Source organism: Meleagris gallopavo, chromosome 12, assembly GCF_905368555.1.
Source record: "Meleagris gallopavo chromosome 12, MGAL_WU_HG_1.1, whole genome shotgun sequence".
Lineage (NCBI taxonomy): Eukaryota > Metazoa > Chordata > Aves > Galliformes > Phasianidae > Meleagris > Meleagris gallopavo.
This window is the reverse complement of record NC_139415.1, coordinates 11,147,326-11,167,679: the sequence shown is the minus strand read 5'-3', so window position 1 is coordinate 11,167,679 and position 20,354 is coordinate 11,147,326. Positions and strand designations below refer to the sequence as shown.

The following is a 20,354-nucleotide window of genomic DNA, read 5'->3' as shown; positions in this document are numbered from 1 at the left end:
ATCATTATTAATGATAGAAAAAAGTAGGCTCTACCACCACAGAAAAGAAATCTGGACAGCAAAATCCAGTTCCAGTGCATGAAGCAGGTATTGTGAGGACAAGGGGAAATGGCTTTAAGTTGAGGGAGGGAAGATTTAGGTTGGATGTCAGGGGGAAATTCTTTACAGAGAGAGAGGTGAAGTGCTGGAACAGGCTGCCCAGAGAGGCTGTGGATGCTCCGTCCCTGGAGGTGTTCAAGGCCAGGTTGGATGAGGCCCTGGGCAGCCTGGTCTAGCATTAAATGTGGAGGTTGGTGGTCCTGCATGTGGCAGGGGGGCATGGAGATTCATGATCCTTGAGATCCTTTCCAACCCTGCCCATTCTGTGATTCTGTGAGGTTGGGATAAACATAGACAAGGCCACCTGGTTATACATTTGGCATGTAAAGCATCCCAGAGACTTTCAAAGCAAAAGCTCCTCATACTGAAGTCATCTTCAGTGTACTTTTTGACTGGCTTTTCCTTTAGGAAATTTTTGGCGTTTGGAAGTGTTACCTGTACCCTAAAGCAAAGTATCTCAGTGACAAATGGCTGCATGGTACTGGTAAGCACACACATTCAGCTGCACAGTCTACAAGGTTCCAAGAAACTGAGGACAAGATTTCCAAGACACCCAGTTTGCTGAGCCCACTCTGCAATGTCAGTACTGTTTCTTTTAATGGGAGCAGATCTTCACAAATGCTGCGTAAAGCCTCAAAAGGCTGTTTTGTAGCATTTGAAAAGGGGAGGGCGACAGTATTCACATGCTGTCTCAGCCCACAGACAGACCGATCTGCTCGCAGTGGTTGAACTTAAAAAAATCTTAGCAAACACTCCTAATATAAAATGGATCAGCAAGCATTTGAAATTCCTTAACCAAGAGAAAAGCCTCATTTGCAGACTTGTCACATAATGCAGCCTGAGACGGGTGGGCTCAGTCTGTCACATCACTTTTCTCCAAGCTGCTAAATATCTTTCATTGGGGCTTACAATAAAGCGCCTACTGCTACCTGCCAGTCAGTACAGCACCAATCAAGTTGAGGAGCTGGGACGAACCAAGTCATGCTCACATTAGTTTATGCTTCCTTAATTCCCTACAAAATCACTACTTATCTATCAGGCAAATAAAAGTCTGGGTATTGAAACATCAGAGGCTTTGCTGTCAGATCTCTTAAAACAATGGAGAAAGGGAACATGTGGGTACTGAAAACCAGCAGAAATGAAGGAGCTGAACTCAGAGAGAAAGACTGGCTTAGAGGCGTCAGGAAAGCTGGAAGCAGCTGACTTGTGCACCTGACTGAAGGGCAAGTTCCTGGTGAGGAACCAGGGGAAGCAGTCATAGCACCAAAGGCTGGGCTGGGTGCAGGTCAGACTGTGCTTCATCTGGTTCTACTGTGACAGGAGCAGGCAGCTCCAGACTCACATGTCGTAACTGAAAGCATCAGGAGCAAATGGGCCAAAGATCCTGGTTTCTCAGCCATCTCTAACAGGAACGAGCACGGCATAGGAAAGAAAGCTGCAGCAAGCAGGCGCTCTGTCTGGAATGTTTCACTGAGTTTTCCCCAGGTTGTCAGCAACTCTTTGAGCATTTCAGGGTAGCCAGAAAAAAAAGAAATAAGAAAACCAAAAACCAGAGGGCAAACTGAAGGCAAAGGAGTGAGGGCTGAGCACAGCAGCCTGCACAGTTCCTCTGAGTAGCTGCATATCAGCGAGAGCGTGTGAAGAACCGAGACTTGCCTTTGCAGGATCCAGCGGTGGGGACACAAAGGCTCACAGGGGGAAGAGAAGCAGAACCCAGGCACTGTGCCAGCTCAGATAACCAAGGGGACCGGAAGAAGGAAACCACAAAGCTCCACAGTAAGCACAGGGATTAGGAGAGGGGGAGATGGAACAGTCAGATGAAGTAACTGACCCCAAACTGCCTTCTCAGAACTCAAGATTTGTGTTTTAAAAATATCAAGTGCACTTTCCCTTCTTCCTACTTCCTACTGTTTTTTTCCTTTTTTTTTTCTTCCTTTTTTAAGTGTTTAAAAAAAAAAAAATTATTATTTTTTTTTTTTTTAACACTTCCTGGTTTTGGCTTAGGTTGGGTAGGAAGGTACCAGAACACTGCTAGGATATCTGCCTGTTCTCAGTGTTTCTGGCCCAACCAGAAGTAGGAGAGAGCTGGACTCTCTTGAGAGAGTCTGTTTCCATTTAATTTCCAGGACAGTTTCACAGACTTACAAGGTCAGGGTAAGGTGCCAGACTTCTGGGTGCTGCTGAAAAAACTTGAGCCCTTGGAAACTTATTCTTTCTCAGCTGTCAGGAGAAATGTTGTAAACACAGAGGGTAGAGAGCTGAGGAAATGATGGTGTCACAGGTAGGCTACTGACATCCCATTGTGAAACGTGGGGGATTAGAGCTTCGCATGCCACCTGCTTTATCAAGTCACTCTTTCTTTCTTTTCTTTCCAAGACCAGGTCTGTTTCATAACAGAGGCCTACATGATATATTTAAAGCACTGAGTCAGGGATAGCTCCTGTCTGGGTTGCACAGTACCAACCGGGCACTAAATACAAATGATTCCATAACCTCTTCATGTTTCTTTTAGTTCTGTATTTCATGCCTTTAAAAAAATATAGGGGAAACATTTGTCACTGTGACTTGGGCAATGTGGGTAACGCCTTGTGAAAACAGAAGGTAATGGAGGACCTGATTGGTGAGAGGCCCCTGTGGGCTATTCACTGATGTGCTATAATTCCCTGGGTGTTACTTTGGGGATGCCGGAGAGGAAAGCTGTTCAGAGGCTGATGACTGAGAGGCAGAAAAATCCTCCCTGAGAGCAAGCAGAAGTAAAAGCAAAGCCTCCTGGGAGCTATCAGCGTGGGTGTAACCTGCTGGAGGTTTGGGTTTTTCCTCCTCTCCTCCCACGGCAGAGGAGCCTGCACTGGTACCTCACTTTCAGCTCCTGCCATGGCACTGCTCTTACACAGCCTTGCGATCACTTTAAGTGCCAATAAAGGGAGTGGGGAAACTGTGCTGAACCTGCCACTCAAGGGGGTTGTGGAATTAGTGCAAGAATTTGTCCAGCTTTTCTTAAGCACTTCTGTGGGATTAAATTCTCAACCTTTTTGAATATGTTTATTTTCTTTCAGCATATTGAAGAAACCTCTTCACAAAAACTCAACCCATCCATGGTCAAAAGGTCAGTCACATTTTCTAGAATCCTGGAGACAGAACAAAGCAAGTACTATACTACTACTACTAGTACTACTACTAACAATAGTAATAACTAAAACAACCCACAACTGACCTTATCTCTGATGCAGCTCAGACCTTTGTTATTTTCAGAGTTTTATTCTTCTAAAGCAATCTACTTCAGGTCAACTCTCTCTAAGCTGCCAGAACCACTTTCACACAGTCCAAAGGAAGTAACACCTCTCCTTGCTCTGTTTATGTAAGTGCTGCGTTCAAAGCAGAATAACTGCACCAGCAAGTCCAGCACCAGGCTCAGAGCTAGCAGAAAAACAAGACATAAAAGCAGCTGCTTGACTTAAGGTAAGCGATGGCAACACATGACACGTGGAAAATGAATGTTAGGAACTCCGAAACACTTCTGAGAATGAGCGTATCTCAGTGAGAGCTTGCACTGAGCTTATCAAGACACTGGGTAGAATAGGATTTTCCTCTCCTAATGTTGTATTTAGTGTGTTTAACAAACAAATATCACTTTTCTAACTCTCTTCTGCCACCTTCTCAACTGTTCACCAGCCTATATAACTCAAAAAAGGAGTTTTTACACAGAGTGACAGAAGAAAAAACAGTTGAAGTTTTGTTGCTGAAGGCATTTTGGAAATACCTGGGGGGAAATTGTCTGAAAGCAAACATTGTGAGCCAGCACTACAAGCACAGCTTAAGATACAAGCATCTGTATTGCTATTCCTAACCTGGATTTGCCTTCCTGGAAGATGTATCATATACTACATGTATTTGAAGAATCTAGCAAAGATGTGAGAAACAGCCTCACTTGTGAAAAACAAGGTGCAACACCAACGGTGAACCAGCTATAAGAGTTCCAGGTGCCAGCCACACTGCAGTGTGCCTCCAAGCCCATTTTAAACAGCATAAACAATAATAAACCTAGAGGTTCAAACTGAAAAGCCACCAATACTGTACAGATATCTGCTCAATCTATAAAGTGTTTAGAATCAGAAAAAGGGAAGGCTAGACATTAGTAAATAGCACAGCTAACAGAAACCTGGGGTATTAATTTTCATAACTGCAGAGATCATAGGAAACAAGTGCATAAATGGATATATTGAAAAATAAAATAAAATAAAAAACCTCAGGAAAGAAATTTAATTTTCAGATTTAGAGCTTTCCAGGCATGTCACAGAATCACATAATTGCAGTGGTTGGAAGGGACATGTCAACTATGGTAGTTACAATACACACAAATGCTAAATGAAAGCCTAGGACTAGAAGAGAAATCAAGGAAGAACCACCTGACCATAGCGATGGCATGCAGTACCATCTGCCTTCTCAGGAGAAAGTATTTAAAAGTTCCCTGAAGATAAAGAGCATTCTCTAAATACAACTTTTGAGTACCAGCATCTAGTTTTGAGGTTATTTGAATAGGAGCAGGTTCTATCATCCTCTCATACTTCTGGGGAGAAGGGCAACTACACAGAACGATGCATAAAAACAAACTTTTGATGCTACATGCTGTCAGATGATTTTGAGAATTGCACGGCTGATGACGTTAAAATTTTTTGGTTTTGTTTAAGTATTGTGGGCTTTAACATTGGCAGAAAAGCTTAAGGCCTCCACAGGCTTTAAGTTATAAGCAGTAATTGTAAACTAACATTCTGAATGTTATTTGGTCAGCCCACAAGGACTAGAATATATCCTTCAGTGCACTCAGCCTTCACCTAATGACTACCTCCAGTGATCCACAAGCAGGGCCTATGGCTGTAGGCACTGAACTTTAGGAGTCTTTGAAAGAAAGCCATAAGACAGATCTGTAATGCATCTGACAATCCACGGGGGAGCTCAGCAAAAACACTAATACTTTACCCGGCCATGTAGCTTTCGGCTTCTGAAGATAAAAGAAAACACATTAATTATTAAAGCCACCCACTCTTCCCAATAATTTTAAATCACGGACTGAATAAACATTTTGTCTAGTTCAATAATGACATCTACACATCTTGGAAAGGAAGAGTTAATGGCCGCAGCAGATGATGGAGAAACCACCAGTGCTCCTACAACACAACAGCCGGTGGGTTCACGGCAGCAGCTGCAGCCCGCTCCCCAGCTCAGCTGTCTCACTACACACTGGGATGCGAGGAACCTTTCCTGCCCTAGCAGCTGTCTCCCTTAACGGACTGCCCAGCTCACTGCTTCCAGACATCATCAGTTTCTCCCTGCTCAAACCCTCTTTGCACCCTTTCACGCAGCTCCGGGTTCAAACCTGCCCTGTGGATACAGAGTCACATCCCTCTCTGCTATTCCACAGGTGAGAAGCAGAACACTCTCATTCTGGCACTCAGACTGGGAACCAGATAGTCCCATAAACGAGCCGAGCCACCACTTTGAAGCTTTCGGAGAAAACAGTTACAATTTCCTAACAGACTTCAAAATCAGTATGGTAAACACGTGCCCAAGGCAAACCGCCCTTTGAAGGATACCACAGATAGCATCTTCCTAAGCAGATCTCGACTTCCTTCAGTGCAAACAGAACGCTGGGGATAAGTGCTCAGACATGTCTTTAAGTGAACTGGCATTCAGAAGTGCGGCTCTTATCTCTGTCATCTTGTCACTGTGATAGGAGCGGGTGAGCAAAGCCAAGGTTAGCTACCAGCCCGCCAACAACAGCAGCATGTGGTGCCTTTCAGAGCATGAATGCCCGTTTTTTACTGCAGGTGCTCTTGTGGTGCGGCCACAGGAGGAAAGCAATAACTGACATCCTTTTCCATTCAATTTACAGTGAAAAGAGTGTTTGTAATTTTGAAGTTGACTGGCTGAAGCTCAGCCCATATGGTGGCTGTTGTTCGACAAAGGAAAAAAAAAAAAAAAAAAAGTACAGTGCTTAAAGCAGAAAGAACAGGCAGTCTGTGCCTGGCTCTGAACTAGGAGGGGTTCTGGCCCAATTTCATTCATATTTAAATGTATGTGTTCACACTCGGGGGAACAGGGACACCGAGAAACGTTTCCTAATATTGCAAATTACAGCTTTCCTCTTGGTCTTGTGTGTAATGCACAAAGAAAAAACTGAACGCAGATTTGCATCAGTGTCCCATGAGGAACGTTAAAGGTTAGAAGCACAAGCAGCTGGAAAACGCATAAAGAGCACAACACAAAGTACAGTTCGGTTCCTTCTTTTCAGAATATTCCCCTCCCATTTGCCTTCTGATCAGCAGCTCTGAAAGGCCCAGAAATTGCTGTCTACAGCACATAATCCTGTGCACAAACACAAATGGCACAGATCACTTCATCTGTGTTGGTGAGGGGAAATGTAATTCTGAATGGAAATGCCTGGACATAGGAGGACGATCTCACTTGGTTTTAGTTTTCAATTTTCTTATCTAGGTTGTTAGCAACATTTCCTTAAAAACAGGTACACAAATTGAACACAGCAAATACCTCACGTGGACTCCTGTAGTAAAGAACACGTTGAACAAGAATCTGGAACAATGTCATTGAGGTGAAGAGGGGAGAATGATGACTTCAGGTTCAGCTCAGACTAAGTTAGCTATCAAAACAGTGTGCAGTGGTTGCACAGTAAAGCCAAGAGACGAACAAACTGCACAATGTTTGACAGCTCTGGGGCTTCCCAGGAAAACAAAGAACAAAGTACAACAGACAAAGAGAAGCAGCAGGAAGGAGGGGAAGGACAAGATGACAAACCCTATCTTTTCTACACCTGGATCTCACTACTGTCCAGCACAGTTCTTAAAAACATTTATAGGGGGATCAGTAGACCTGAAACTGTGACATAACTTGAAGATGTGGCAATTTCAATAGCTTTGAACACAATGCTTATTAAGTTGTTTTTCCTGTGCAATATAATCCCAGAGATGGGAACTTCATAGAAATGTTCCTGTATGTCACTGTACACATTGGCAGCTACTGCCTATCAGCTGCTTTTGTCTGTTTTCCTTCCAGTGCAGGCAGGACACAGATCACATTAAGAAGCCAAAGATGACATGTGTCAACCTCTAATGTTATCAATCAAAAATGGTCAATAACAGCATCTGCAGCCTCCTACCACTTCCCAAACTGCCCATCACAGCTACCTTGTGCTCATATCTTCTTAGGGACAGCTTTCCTGTAGTGCAGGAAAGGCCATACAAACAAAACAGGAGTGTGTCCAAACGTGCAGGGCAAGGAGTGAAAGTAACCGTACACAAATCAATCTGAAAACATTGCTTTGATTTTGTTGATTTTGATACAGTTATTGTAAGACATTAATTAGGCACTGGAGTTTACGACCAGTAACACAGAAAGGCAATGTTGCCCTAGAGGCAAAATCCACATAGGCCAGCCCATGGCAGGGCCAACAAAGGCAGAAGGCTCCCTTTGCTTCAATCTGTTACAGACTGCGGCAAGAAAATTCAGTTTTTCAGACTCAGAAAAACTGCAGGATGACAACAGGAAGGTTATTACTAAAGAAGGTGATAAACACCACTCAGAGGAAGAACCATTTCTAAGGTCCACTGAGACAAGCTCTGTTAAATGAGGAAATTATATTTGTTGGTTCACGTAAGATTGCTGCCTTCTATAAATGAAGGACACTTGCTGTAGGTAAAAAAAACAATAGACTGATTTTTTGCTATGTGTCTGAAATTCAAAAGTTAATGTCTGGGGAGAAAAGTTTCTTTGCTGTTGTGTCTCAGTCTAAATGATAGAGCTATTTAGATGGGAATTTAAAAGATGTTTGTAATACATGGGTAGGCTTATAAGGAGCATGGTTGGAACACTGAAAGTGACAACATGGATGCCAATTTACTATCTCTGAAGTGTTATTTTGAGCAGCTAAGATAGTTGTACATCTAACAATATTAACATAAGCATGTTGAGGTCTGCCCCATATTTCTGCAGGTTTTATAGCAAGGCCAGGAGTCAACATCAGTGATTTACAGTAAAAAGGGTGATGTCATTGAAATGCAAAGAAGATCAGAAGCCCCAGAGACAAATTATCTTAACAGCAGAGTGAGATCATTCCATATATTCGTCTACTCCAAGGAGCAATAATCATACAAACCTACACATAAAGACTATGTCGAGCATTAGGTAAAAGCTACTGAGGCAGCACTTCTTCCCCCATAATACAGCAGAGTGCTGTAGATTTTGCTCTGAGCTTCACCATGAAAAAGCTTACTCTGCAGAAGCCCTGATAGATTTATTTTTGTTAAACACTTATTTTTTGCTAAAACACTATGAAGAAAATATTCTAACCATATGTAAAGTTGAACAGAAAGATTTTTTGGTTCCATTTCATATAGAAAAACTGATACCTATGTGGAACAAAATAATGGGGTTCACTAGAAAAAGGAAGTTTGCCTTCAAACCTCTATGAAAGTTTTAAAATAAAGCTGCTCCCTGTGCTAAAATTCTACAGGCTGGCTAAGATCCAAATCTATGAAAAGAATGAAATTCCCTATTGATTTTCATAGGTTCTCAATTGTTTAGCTTCATGGATTTCACAAAGCTACAACATTACCTAACTAACATTAGCTACCAAGACAACAGATTTGTACAAGTTTACAAGTAGCTGAATAAAGATCCATGGTTTTGTTATTACCGGAGTAATTTACACCAAATCCTATTGGATATCTCCATTATTTCCTGCACCATTCTCCTATGGAAATGGGGTGGTGGTTGTTGTGCTTTGCAAAGAAAACTCATCTCTCCAGAACAAGGAGATACTGTTCATCTGCAACAAGAATGAACAAATCATCGGATTTAAAAATAGTTTTTAAAAAATGAGTTAGTTTGTATCACGAGGTCTCCTGTCATGTAGAAATAAGCTTTGAATTGTTAGCTTGTCTCTTTCACCTCAGATAAAGCCAAACTGCCAAAGTTCAGTGCTTCCAAAGTGAAAAGGCCTACATCATTCATCTAATAAAAATTTGCAATTGTGCTCTCACATGAGCTCGCTCGCTTCCTGGATGTGGGTGTTTCATCTAAACTTCTAAGAAGACATCAAAACACATTCACATGGATATACATCATTGCTTCCACTGGGTGATTTTAATGCATCTCACAGCAGTAAGGAAGGGTTTTCTCAGTTTTCAAACAGTCTTTTTTAGAAAAGGTGTTATAAATTCATTCCTTTATTTCTACATACATCAATAAAATTAGATCTACCTCTGAAACCCCTTATCCTAGCATCAGCCCCCACCTTCTTCCTATTTGCCCTGTCCTAAAACTCTGATTCTTTTACCTGACATTTTGCAACACATTCTGGTCTTAGAGCAAAAACTCCTCTAGGTGGTAGGCGTGATCCATATCTATTCCCTCCTGATGCCATCATAAAATCAGGTGCTTCCACTACTGATTAATATTGCTGTGCTGGAAAGACCAACCATCATGGGGAAAGAGACTCCTCTGTGAAATAGGTTTCTCCTTGGTATTCCTTCCAGAAGACAAGGGTAACCTTGTCAACAAAACCTACACCACCGTGGCTGTTCCTCCAGTAGAAAGCATCGAGAGTAGAAACACATTTTTGGACTTATCTCACAAAGTATTTAACTGTGTGCTCATCTGGCAGACAGTCTGTGTGGGTGAAGGTGAAAGATGCAGCCCTATCGGCTGATCTCAGGAATGTGGTCCACTAAAGAACCATCCAGCCCTGAGGGATGCCACAAGGTCTCTGTGTAGAAGGTTTCATCAGTTGATGCTGCATAAACCAGTAATGACTTCTGATTAGGTATTATAACACATCTCTGAGCAATCAGCATAGAAAAAAACACCCCAGATTTTGCCAACAGTTTCTCCACTGCTGCACAATCCACAAATCATTCATTTCACTTCCCACAAGTATGCGTTTAGCTTTTTAAAAGCCATCGTATAGCAAATTATGCAGCGTTCAAGAAGACACTTTGCCAGGGCTGAAGGAAGAGAGAAAATACATTTTTGATCCATTGATGAGATCCAGCGATGTTCTCCCCTATTTTTGGTATCTCAAAGGAAAGCAGCATTCTCTCAGGCAATGTAATTATCAGCCAGTAAAAAATCTCATCACAAAGAGGTCTGACATAGCTGCGTCATCAGAATAAATATGGCACAACAGGGAAGTCTCCATCTTCACCTCGGAACACTAAAAATACACCTGTGATTCAAAGAATTTCCTTAAACCCATAGAAAAAAAGGAAATAAAACACTCCCTCCTTACATCGCTATAAATCTAAGAAATGTTTCCTAGAGGATAACCACATAGAATCAGTGCAGCTTCAAGGCACAGAAAATATCCTCTGATTTGGATATTTACACAAGTTACAGGATGTCAATCGAAGTACAAGGAAATGATTATCTTTGCAGACTTTCTCTGTGACAAGTCCACCCACCTTTCCAAAATAATGAGTTAAAGAAAAAAAAGGTTACCGAACCTTCCAAATTCTTATTTTCTCTGCTGTAATGTTACTTCTAGTTGCACAATTTCCAACCTAGAGTTTGCTCATTTCTCCAGTACCCGTCTCTCCATCTTCTGGCCCTGGTTACTGTTGCACCTACAACAGCATTTATTATCAACAAAATCAGAGTAAAAAGCTTCCACCATGATCTGCTACCTTTTTGTTACTTATTCATTATAATTAAAGCTGATCGGAAATACTCAAGTTCAAATAGAATTTTACACCTAAAATACCAAACATTATTTTGTTTCTCTCCCTTATTTTGCAAGACTGTCTAATGGCATTGTGCAAGACTGATACACAGTCTTTCTCTTACTGAGCAAAGAAGAAAGGCTGATTTGTAAGAACCAGCAAACGAAGGAAAGCTCCAGTCCTCTTTATAATAAAGTCTCATTCAATACTACTTGCCCAAGTACTCCAAAGACTTCACCTAAGCACTTCAATTCATAGAATGCATCAACTCCCCCAGTAAAAGCACAGCACAAACACATTTACTCTAAGGCAAGCAAGAGGCTAAAGGAGTTCTAGTTGTGGTGTTGTGCTTTGTTTTCTTCTTTAAAATCCTACTTAAGTCACAGAATCATAGGGGTTGGAAGGAACCTCCATTATCAGGGCACCCACCTCATCCAGCAGTGGGCTCGTGTTGTCCCTAGTCTTCCTTTTGCCATTGAGATACTTAAAGAAGCCTTTTGTGTTGTCCTTGACCTCTCTTACCAGATTTAATTCCAAATGGGCATAAGCCTTCCTTGTTGCATCCCTGCAAGTTCTGACAACGTTCCTATATTTCTCTCAAGTGGCCCCTTTTCCACATTCCATAGACTTTTCTTTTGAATTTTTCACATGAACTCTTTACTCATTCATGGGTCTCCTGCAACATCTGCCTGATTTCTTACTACTAGAGATGCACAGATTTTAAACTTGGAAGAAGTGGTGCCTGAATGGCAATCAGTTTTCTTGGGCCTCCCTACCTTCTAATGCCATGAGATGCCTCCAAAGTAGGTCCTTGAAGAGGACAGGCTCTCCCGAAGTCCAGGGTTACAATCCTAATTTCTTCCATTAAGATCCTGAACTCCATTATCTCACGGCTGCTGCACCCAACACTGTCCCAACCAGTCCTTCCTTGTTTGGAAGAACAAGGGCCAGCAGCACACCTCTCCTCACCGGCTCCTCTACTGCCTGCTTTATCAGAACTTTATCTCCCACGCACCGCAGGAGCCTCCTGGGCTGTGTGTGCCTGGGAGCACTGCTGTCCAGCAGATACCAGGATGGTTGAAGCCTTCCATGAGAACCAGTGCCTATGATCACAAAGCTACTTCCAGCTGTCTGTGATAGTCATCATAAGGAAAACCCAAGGTATAAAAAACAAAACAAGATCAGCTACTTGAATATTTACTCTGAAAAGAAGAATTAGCCCAGCGTACGTTCTACAAGAAGTGATGAACAAAAACTAGCAATAACTACCATTTTACCCCCAAGAGTAGCTCAATATTTTAGGACAAGAATTACTGTCAGCCTCCAACCCTTCTGCTTTGGAACATCCAGACTCAGAGCAAGAATTAAATCTAAGGAAGAAGACATCTGTTCAGGGACAATTAGCAATTCTTTGTTTTACCAAGTGACCAACGTTTTCAGAGGATTCAACATCTTCTTCTTTTAAATAAGGATTCTGCAAGAAGCTTATCTGCAATCAAACAAATAAATAAATCCTTTATAAAAAGTATTACAAAAGTCACTTTTTCAGTTACAGTAAAAGACCACAACACAGACCTAAGAGCCTGCCTTTCAGAACCACAGGCCTTTCATTTGCTTGGTGGTTTGGGATTTTTTGTTTGCTTTTTTAAAGCAAAATACTATATTTGGGGGTTCTTGTATGCATTTGGGGTTTTTTTTTGCCATCATGATGAAGCTGCAAACATTTTCAAGTTTTTCTCTAATTTGATGCCAACATCAAACTGGAAAGTTGTTTTTGTTTTTGTTTTTTTTTTTTAATGAAAACAGAGATTCTGATGAAATGCAAGACCTGAGGTCTTTAGAAAAACAAAATATCACGAGATTTGTCATAAAAACATGGAGCTGGCAACAACAACAGCCTCCTCATACACAGTAGTTTGCTGTCTGCAAGAGTGCTTACAAGCCTGTAAAAATATTTCAGCTCTCCAGTAAAATAAAAAATGAAGAAAAAGAAAAAAGGCTCAGCTAGCATTATTACAAGTACCTGGTATTCACAAAATGAAGCGTCACAAAAAGCAGCTCCTCATAAGGCAGAAAAGAAACAGGACTCAACTGAAGCAACAAAAGCCACAATGATTTACCCCAAGCGATACTCTGGTCCAGAACCTCAATCTGCATGTATTAAACCTGAAAGTTAGGCTGTATTACATACCACACTTCCATGTAATCAATTGCAAAAGGAGTGGATAACTTCTACAGAGGCAACTTGCCACTCTAATGCAAATGCCACGCCATCCACATGGTACACTGAAGACTGTCTGAAAATGTGCCAACACCACTATTAAAAGTATGCATGATTTTTTTTCACCTAACAGCTCCTTTGTTGTGCTTTCACTTTTCTCCTAACCCAGGTTATAGCAAATATTCAAGTTCACTGTTCAGCTCTTTTGGTCTCTGTTTTCCCTTTGGCTGCCTGCCCAAAGGAAATACAATCTCTGGCTCAAGATGGCCAAAAGCATGACCTGGGTAACTCTTTTTTGATTGTCTACGAGTGACTCACACATCATATGACAATGACATTGCTCAAGTGCAAACTGCTAATATCAATACTAAAACTGTTTATACAACAAAAGCAAGGGAAACTTAAGGTTACTTCACCCCTCAGACATGCTTAGAAGATGCAGCCATTTGCCAATATTTTAGTCAGCTATGAGAGAAATCTACAGTTTCTTTCTTTCTGGCCAGAGAAATAAGTCACCCACAAGCTCTAGAGCAAAAGCAGAGTCCACTATGTTGGTCTCCTTTTTTCACAGTTCAATATTTTCCTTTGTCAAGCACTGTTTTGGCATTTTCTCTTTGGCTTGGAAGAAATGGTGTTGATAAGTTCAAGCACAAGTGCCAGCTATCAAAAAGCAGGACAGACAAAAAGCTGTACTTTCCTCTGCTATGGCCCAAAGTCTTCAAAAGCCCAGAACGGCAAAGGCCTGTTCAAGTATGTAGCAGCTTTGGGGTGCTCAACTGAGAGAGAACATAAGAACAGGGAAATCTTTATACTTTCCTTTATAGCAGTCTCTTATACACCCTTGCATAGGCTGTGGATTTCAGAACACCTCTTCAAAGATCCCTGTGTGCAGAAACTCTTTACTTTAACAGAAGCCACGATTCATTGCTGGGTCCCAGAAGAAAGGGCTTGAAGTTATATAGAGCTGCTTTCCATGTATCCAGGAAATCAGAACTCAGGGAACTGCTGCTGCTCCCATCATGCTTTCTGGAGTGATGAGAATGCCACAGCAAAGGGGTTTCTGTGAAATCTAAACAACAGCGAGGAAGACAGAGAAATAAGTGGCAGAAGTTCCTTCTTCATGCTTTTCTTCACAGAGGCAAAATTATACAGAAGAGATGATCTGAGTGGTAGTTACATTCTGCCTGTCAAGACAGCATCTTCCATACTGCAGACTTGCACACTATTACTAAGCACTTTCAGAGAAACACTGCAATTCCATTCTGCAATTGCTACAGTTGCTATACAGGCATCCACAGAAGCGAAGTGTGATGTCATTTTTTTCATTACATTCTTACATTTCTTCTCTCACCTTTCTCTTTGACATCAGCTGCAGTTCATTTACCCACTGGCCTTGATGCTTACAGTGTTGGATGTGATAGGAAAAGACGAGACACTGTTTTAATACAGGAAGGTTAATCTAAAATAACCTTCCTAAGCTGTTCATACTGCACGACAGTAACATTACAAGAGACATGGGTTCATGAATAGGATCAGCTTTCAATCCCCAGACCAGTGATAACAGCACTTGTCATGAAGATACTGTGCCTAGTCTCCAGGGGAAGTGCAGCTTCAGCTGCCACTTACACAGCTCCTTCTGTCAATCACTCCACGAAGCAATGCCAGCTGCTTCTTCTAAAAAAGTCATTTTCTTGACCTCCTAAAGGTAAATGCTATCATGACAAGAGATGAAAGATGGAAAACAATTTGCTGCAAGTATGCTCCGTAGCATCCCCATCACCTGTTAGTGTATTACAGCACCATGTGGCTCTGAATGCATCTGTGCCACTGAGCAAATAAATCAGTCTTTGGAATTAGATGGATTATTATAAACCCATCATACAAAGGAGTTTTAGAAAAATAAAAATAAGGATTTTTGGTCAAACATGCATGAGAGGCAACAAGTATTCATTGCTAAATGAGCATAACATTCACAAAACAATTTGCTTTATTTTTTGTCATCTCAGTCCATATTTCTACATGACTAATCTTTACTTTAAATGCTCCCCTTCATACTAAGAAGGACTATAATCTCAGAGCATTAAGCAGTAAGCCTAGTCCAAAAGTTACACTGCCTTCACACATGGCAAAGGAATAGACCTCCTGAAGCTGCCATGGACTTTAAGTTCTCTTTAATCATGATTCAATCTGCCTTTTCATCAGCCTTCGTGCAGCTCCTCTAAGGACAGCACTTGGGCTTGCACCACAAACCAATTCCAAACCATTTTCTTGAACCCTACAATTACAGAACAGCTGAATTCCCCTTCTTCAAATTCTATGAAGTCATCGAGAGAGCAAAAAACTGTATTCTGACCTCCTAGTTAAGAGATCAGAGATCATTTGCTACTATCCCTCTCCAAAATTATTTTTGTCCCTCTAAAGCCATCTTTTAAAATGAAGTTTGCGGGTTTCATTTTTTGCAAGGCGTGGAGGCAGGAAGTTACTGGCTGCAGGAGAATATGGCAGAAGGGACAGTGGTGCACATGACTGCTGTAAGTCATCACTGAAGCTCAAGGCCTCCCTAAGCCTGAAGACTTGTACTACAGCAAAACAAACGCCATAATATTCCAAAGTAGCAGTTTACACCAGTGTAAATCATTCAGAAAACAATGAAACAAGAGTGACTTATTCATTACCTGACTTTATTTATTACAGTGTAAAAGAACCACCAGTAAAATTCTGGAAAGAACTCTCCACAGATAAGCAAAAGGCCAGCATTGAATTGGTGACAATGATCACTCCATCTCCCATTTGTAACTTCTCTTGAGGAAATGCATACTTCAGCTGTGCTTTGTGACCACTTCATAAAAAGCAGCATAACATTGCAGAATTTCCCTCCCTTTCGCAGAACAGCAAATGTGTCTGTGAGCATGTAAGAAATGCATAGTCTAAAAAAGGCTTTGGATTTTTTTTTTGACAGAAGTCTACTTTTGTTGCCTTTGCAAATCAATATTTATTGTCAGCTTTCTACACTAGAAGCTTTTTTGAGGGAAAACAAAAAGCACCTAGGAATCTCACTGGAGAACAATGAGACATGATACTTTTGTAAGGGTGAAGGACAATCCTTTTATGCAGCCACCAAAAATGCAAACAGGGAAACACTACTGAAACTTTGCTCCTCTTCTTTGTGGTTCCAATTCCAGAATCAGCAAATCTTTATAAAGACGAGCAGCTTCAGTAATAATAATTCCATAAATTGATAATAAAAAGATTCCTCTGAATGTCAGTGAGGGGTTATGGAGTTGGATCCCTCAGGAAAATAGGAAGGAGGAGGAATGAGTAGGGAGGAGGAAAGAGAAATTAAAAATAAATAAATATATAATGCATCTGTAGGAAAACAGGATATGTTGAAACAAAAGTCTCTGCCCAAACCACACAACTTTAAGGTATTTATTTTTCCTTCCTGTTAGTCATGCTTTGCAAGAGTTTTATGATCACGGAATGATACTGATGTAAAAGATGAATGCCTCTAAACTTTTCAGTTCAGTTGATTAATAGAAACTATAAAAAAATAATTATTTTCATCTTATTTCCTTTAGCGCGAAAGGAATCAAAAAGCACAATACTCACAATGAAGAATATGATGGAGACACATAAAACAGGGATCAAAATTCAGAAATATTGATAAATCAAAATGCTACATACATGTAAATGTTTTATCTTGCATGTAAACTATTTTTCTAAGCCCCAGTAGAGTCAGTCAGGCCCATACAGGCCTACACAATCATTTCAAGTTACTATCTCAAGGGATAAGCAAGAAGCAAATCACAGATACTAACAAGTTTGAGGAATAGAACTGCCAACTGGTGAGAAATAGCACAATCAGAAACATACACACTTTTTGTCACTTCATAGACATATGCATGCATCTGGATCTAACACTAAGCAGTAGAAAAATTAATAACATTTAACACACTTCAAAGAAGAATTTCAAAACATTATAAATACCAAAGGATTACGTGTCAACACTACAACGGGTAGTGAACAAACCTTAGTTGCTTTCTTGACTGTCCTCCCTCACACAATGCAACGAGGAAAACTGTACTTCCTTGCCTAAATTCAACCGTTCCATTTTTATAAGCAGTCTGAACAAGAATCAAAGTGAATCAGAAGTTACGTGAGAATTCAAATCATGCATTTAAAGCAAGTGCTGACAAAATAATTGAATGCATTCATATCCTCTCCTCCACATGCTTTGCTTCTGCTTACAAGGGAAACCAGGCAGAAGCACAAATAAGCCTACACAGCATCATGAACCACACTGAAGTAGAACAGAGAAGCTGTAATACAAGAAACAAGTCCTCAAGATACCCTGCTCACAGAACTCAGTTTGATATGATCAGAGTCAAGAGAAAAGTCACCTGAATTTGCAGTTCCACTCCAGCTGCCAAGTCACAGTGCAGAAGGTTGTAAGATCTGCAAGCTTCTGCTCCTTAGGTCATCTCCTCCATAAATGGCACTAGGTTTATAAACGAAAAAAAAATCAGGCATATTGGAGAAATAACTGTCTAAGCAACAGTGCTGTTTTATTCACATACTTGCCAATTGCTGTACCTCCTGCACACAGTACAAGAATGAAACAGATATTCAGATTCTCAGTTATACCAGAAACATCTATTCTCTCATCTACTTATTATCACTTCAACTGTGGAAACAAGCATCATTCAGCAACAGTTGCAGTTCCTTCATCCTCATGGGCTTGTGGGTCTCGAGTAGCTGCACACACAGATGACTCCTTGCACAATAAATACATAACCACATGTTCCTCAGGCAGTATTTCTGGCCTAGCTGTAACACACTCCTTAGTTTAAGACTCCTTTTCAATCTGTCTGTCTACAAGATGAGCTAAAGATGCCCCATGCAGAACCAAAGGTTACCAGAGACTTGAGACTGTATTCATATCTGATTTAGGGATTCTGTTTGGTACAAAAATATTTTGCACCCCTGGTGTCTCTGCTCTTATCAGCATTAATACTGAGGGTGCAGCTGATGGCCTACATGGACACAGAGTCACAGGAAAGAGAATACAGCACAGCATTCCAATTACACTCTGATTTCTCCTTTAGACTTCTGCTTTAAGAATGTGAAGTTTGTTGAAAAAAAAAAAAGAAAATTCTGTGGAAAAAGATGGCCAATCACCTAAATTACTAGTGCTTGAAAAACGAAAGATTTTTAAAGCTAGAAGATAAAAGCAACATCCAGAGCCAACATGAAGGGTCTTGCTGGCCACTGCTTGGTCTGAATTGTTTTTCACTGGAGAAATAAAGTTCCTTTTTCTTTTTTTCTTCCCCTTCTCAAAAATGTGGAATCATTTGGGATACCCTCCCAGTGAATAATTACCATTCTCCAATAAATATTATCACTTAGAAACTTAATGTTGTTTTTATACATTATCAGTTGCAAGGAGATTTGATTCTCCTAAATATAATAGAGCCAAATCAAATCAAGTGACTTCTTTTTTTTCCACAAAGTTAAAAAATTGAACGTTTACCCAAATGAAGTACCTTAAAAGTTGTGTATGCTCATTTTAAATATGCACTATACTTAGCAATAAAACTGATGATAGAAGACAATATAAAGGCTACCTCTCGAGCCAATCTTTCCATCATTTGCTCCATCAGCAAATTACTTATCCCGCTTGGCAGAGATTTTCCAAAATTATCTCATATATATGTTACAAAGATAGGCAAAAATCAGCTACAGCAAGCTAAGTTTTCAATAATCCACAGAAAAAAATATTCATTGTATATAAGCAATTAGATACTCTTTGCACTAGAAGCCATTACTAAAGACAAAAGACCTAGCACTTGTAGGACGGTTTGATTTTCTAGCATTAATTAGTGCAGTTTTTGCCCCTTAAAAATATTAGGGTTGCAGCATCCTTAATTAATTCTCATCTTCATGCCATTTGAGATGCAATCTGAAAATAAAATAAAGTACGAAAGCTATTGCAAAATCTTTTAAAACCTATGTTAATGCTCTTTCTGCTTACATAAGTATAGTAGATTACAGTTAATTATGTGGTCACAACAATGACCAACACCTACCCATCTATGAAGGGCTACTTACTACGTCAACTGGGCAAGCACCTCCGTGACTGCAGGCCAGACATCCTTAATTGCACCCCAGATTCAGCTAGCAGAGTAGTTGTAGTAGGCAAGGGGTCATTAAACAAACATTTATTTATGTCTTAAGCAGTTTCTGTAGGCTGCAGTCCCTTCCACAGCTATACAGCTGGCAAAGCCCAAACTACGTCAGTATATTTGTATAAGCTCTATTAGGGCTGCTGTGCAGATATACCCCTTGCAAAACAACAAAAATTTATGGAACAACCTTCTAAGGAAGGTAAATATCATCTGGTTGAATAATTCATAAGCACAAACTTAAAAGGAAGCATTTCCATAGTGAAAGCAAACAAACTGGAGAAGAAAAGACTGCTATTTAAAATAAAAGCTAAGCAGTCAGAGTCATTCTACTTGTGAAACAAGTAACAGTTTCCTTTCCCCTGAGGAGCAGAAGTGATATGAGTAACTTCTGCCTACTGCATTAATCCACACAGAGAATATTTATTCAGAAGGACCAAATAGGTACTAAAGAAATGCTAGGCAATCACAAATTAAAGTGGCTGTACTCTGGAAAGAAAAGAACAACCCGTTTGCATGGTTAGCTGAAACGCAACACTTTGCCAATAGTAAGATAAGATTTAGCAGAAAGTCAGTTGGCACAAGATTCAAGGACTTAATTACTCATTCATTTAAATAAATATAAGAAACTCCTCAGGGCCACCTATCTATTCAGTCCTTTCCTTTCCAGTTCAAAGCAGTCACATGAGAAGACATGAGAGGCCATACATTGTGTCTCTCTTGTGCAAGATTTCCATTTTTCTCAACTAAAACTTCCACCCTTTGGGGAATTTGTTAGTGTTGGTCTGAATCACTCTGCGACTTGAACATCTTAGCCACCTGCAAAAAGCAAAACATTTTGTATTATTCCTGCAAGCTTTTCTCTTCACTACATTCAAGACAACAGGATGAACAGGTAGAAATGTCTGCAAAGAGCCTGGAAATACTCAAACAGGATTGGCAGGGATAGCTGTGTACCTAGTTCAGAGATGGCAGCTCCCAGCTTAGAATAATTATGTAAACCTTTTTTTTTTTTTTTTTTTCTTTTCTTTCCCCCCTCCCCCCCCCCCCCCAAGATGCCTTTCTAAGGAAAGGAAAAAAGAAAAGCCTTGTCTGGTTTGCAGTCCTCAGTCTTCCATATGT

At 40.5% G+C, this 20,354-nt stretch overlaps 1 long non-coding RNA gene across 1 annotated transcript; it reads right to left on the bottom strand.

The window, feature by feature from the left end:
* Window positions 1-2,060: 2,060 nt before the first annotated feature.
* Window positions 2,061-20,263, bottom strand: LOC104912842 (uncharacterized). The gene is made up of 2 exons (XR_014885808.1): window positions 17,451-20,263; window positions 2,061-14,119 (listed from the first exon to the last, which is right to left on the bottom strand). It is a non-coding gene; the product is annotated as an uncharacterized LOC104912842 (long non-coding RNA).
* Between the last annotated feature and the right edge of the window lie 91 nt (window positions 20,264-20,354).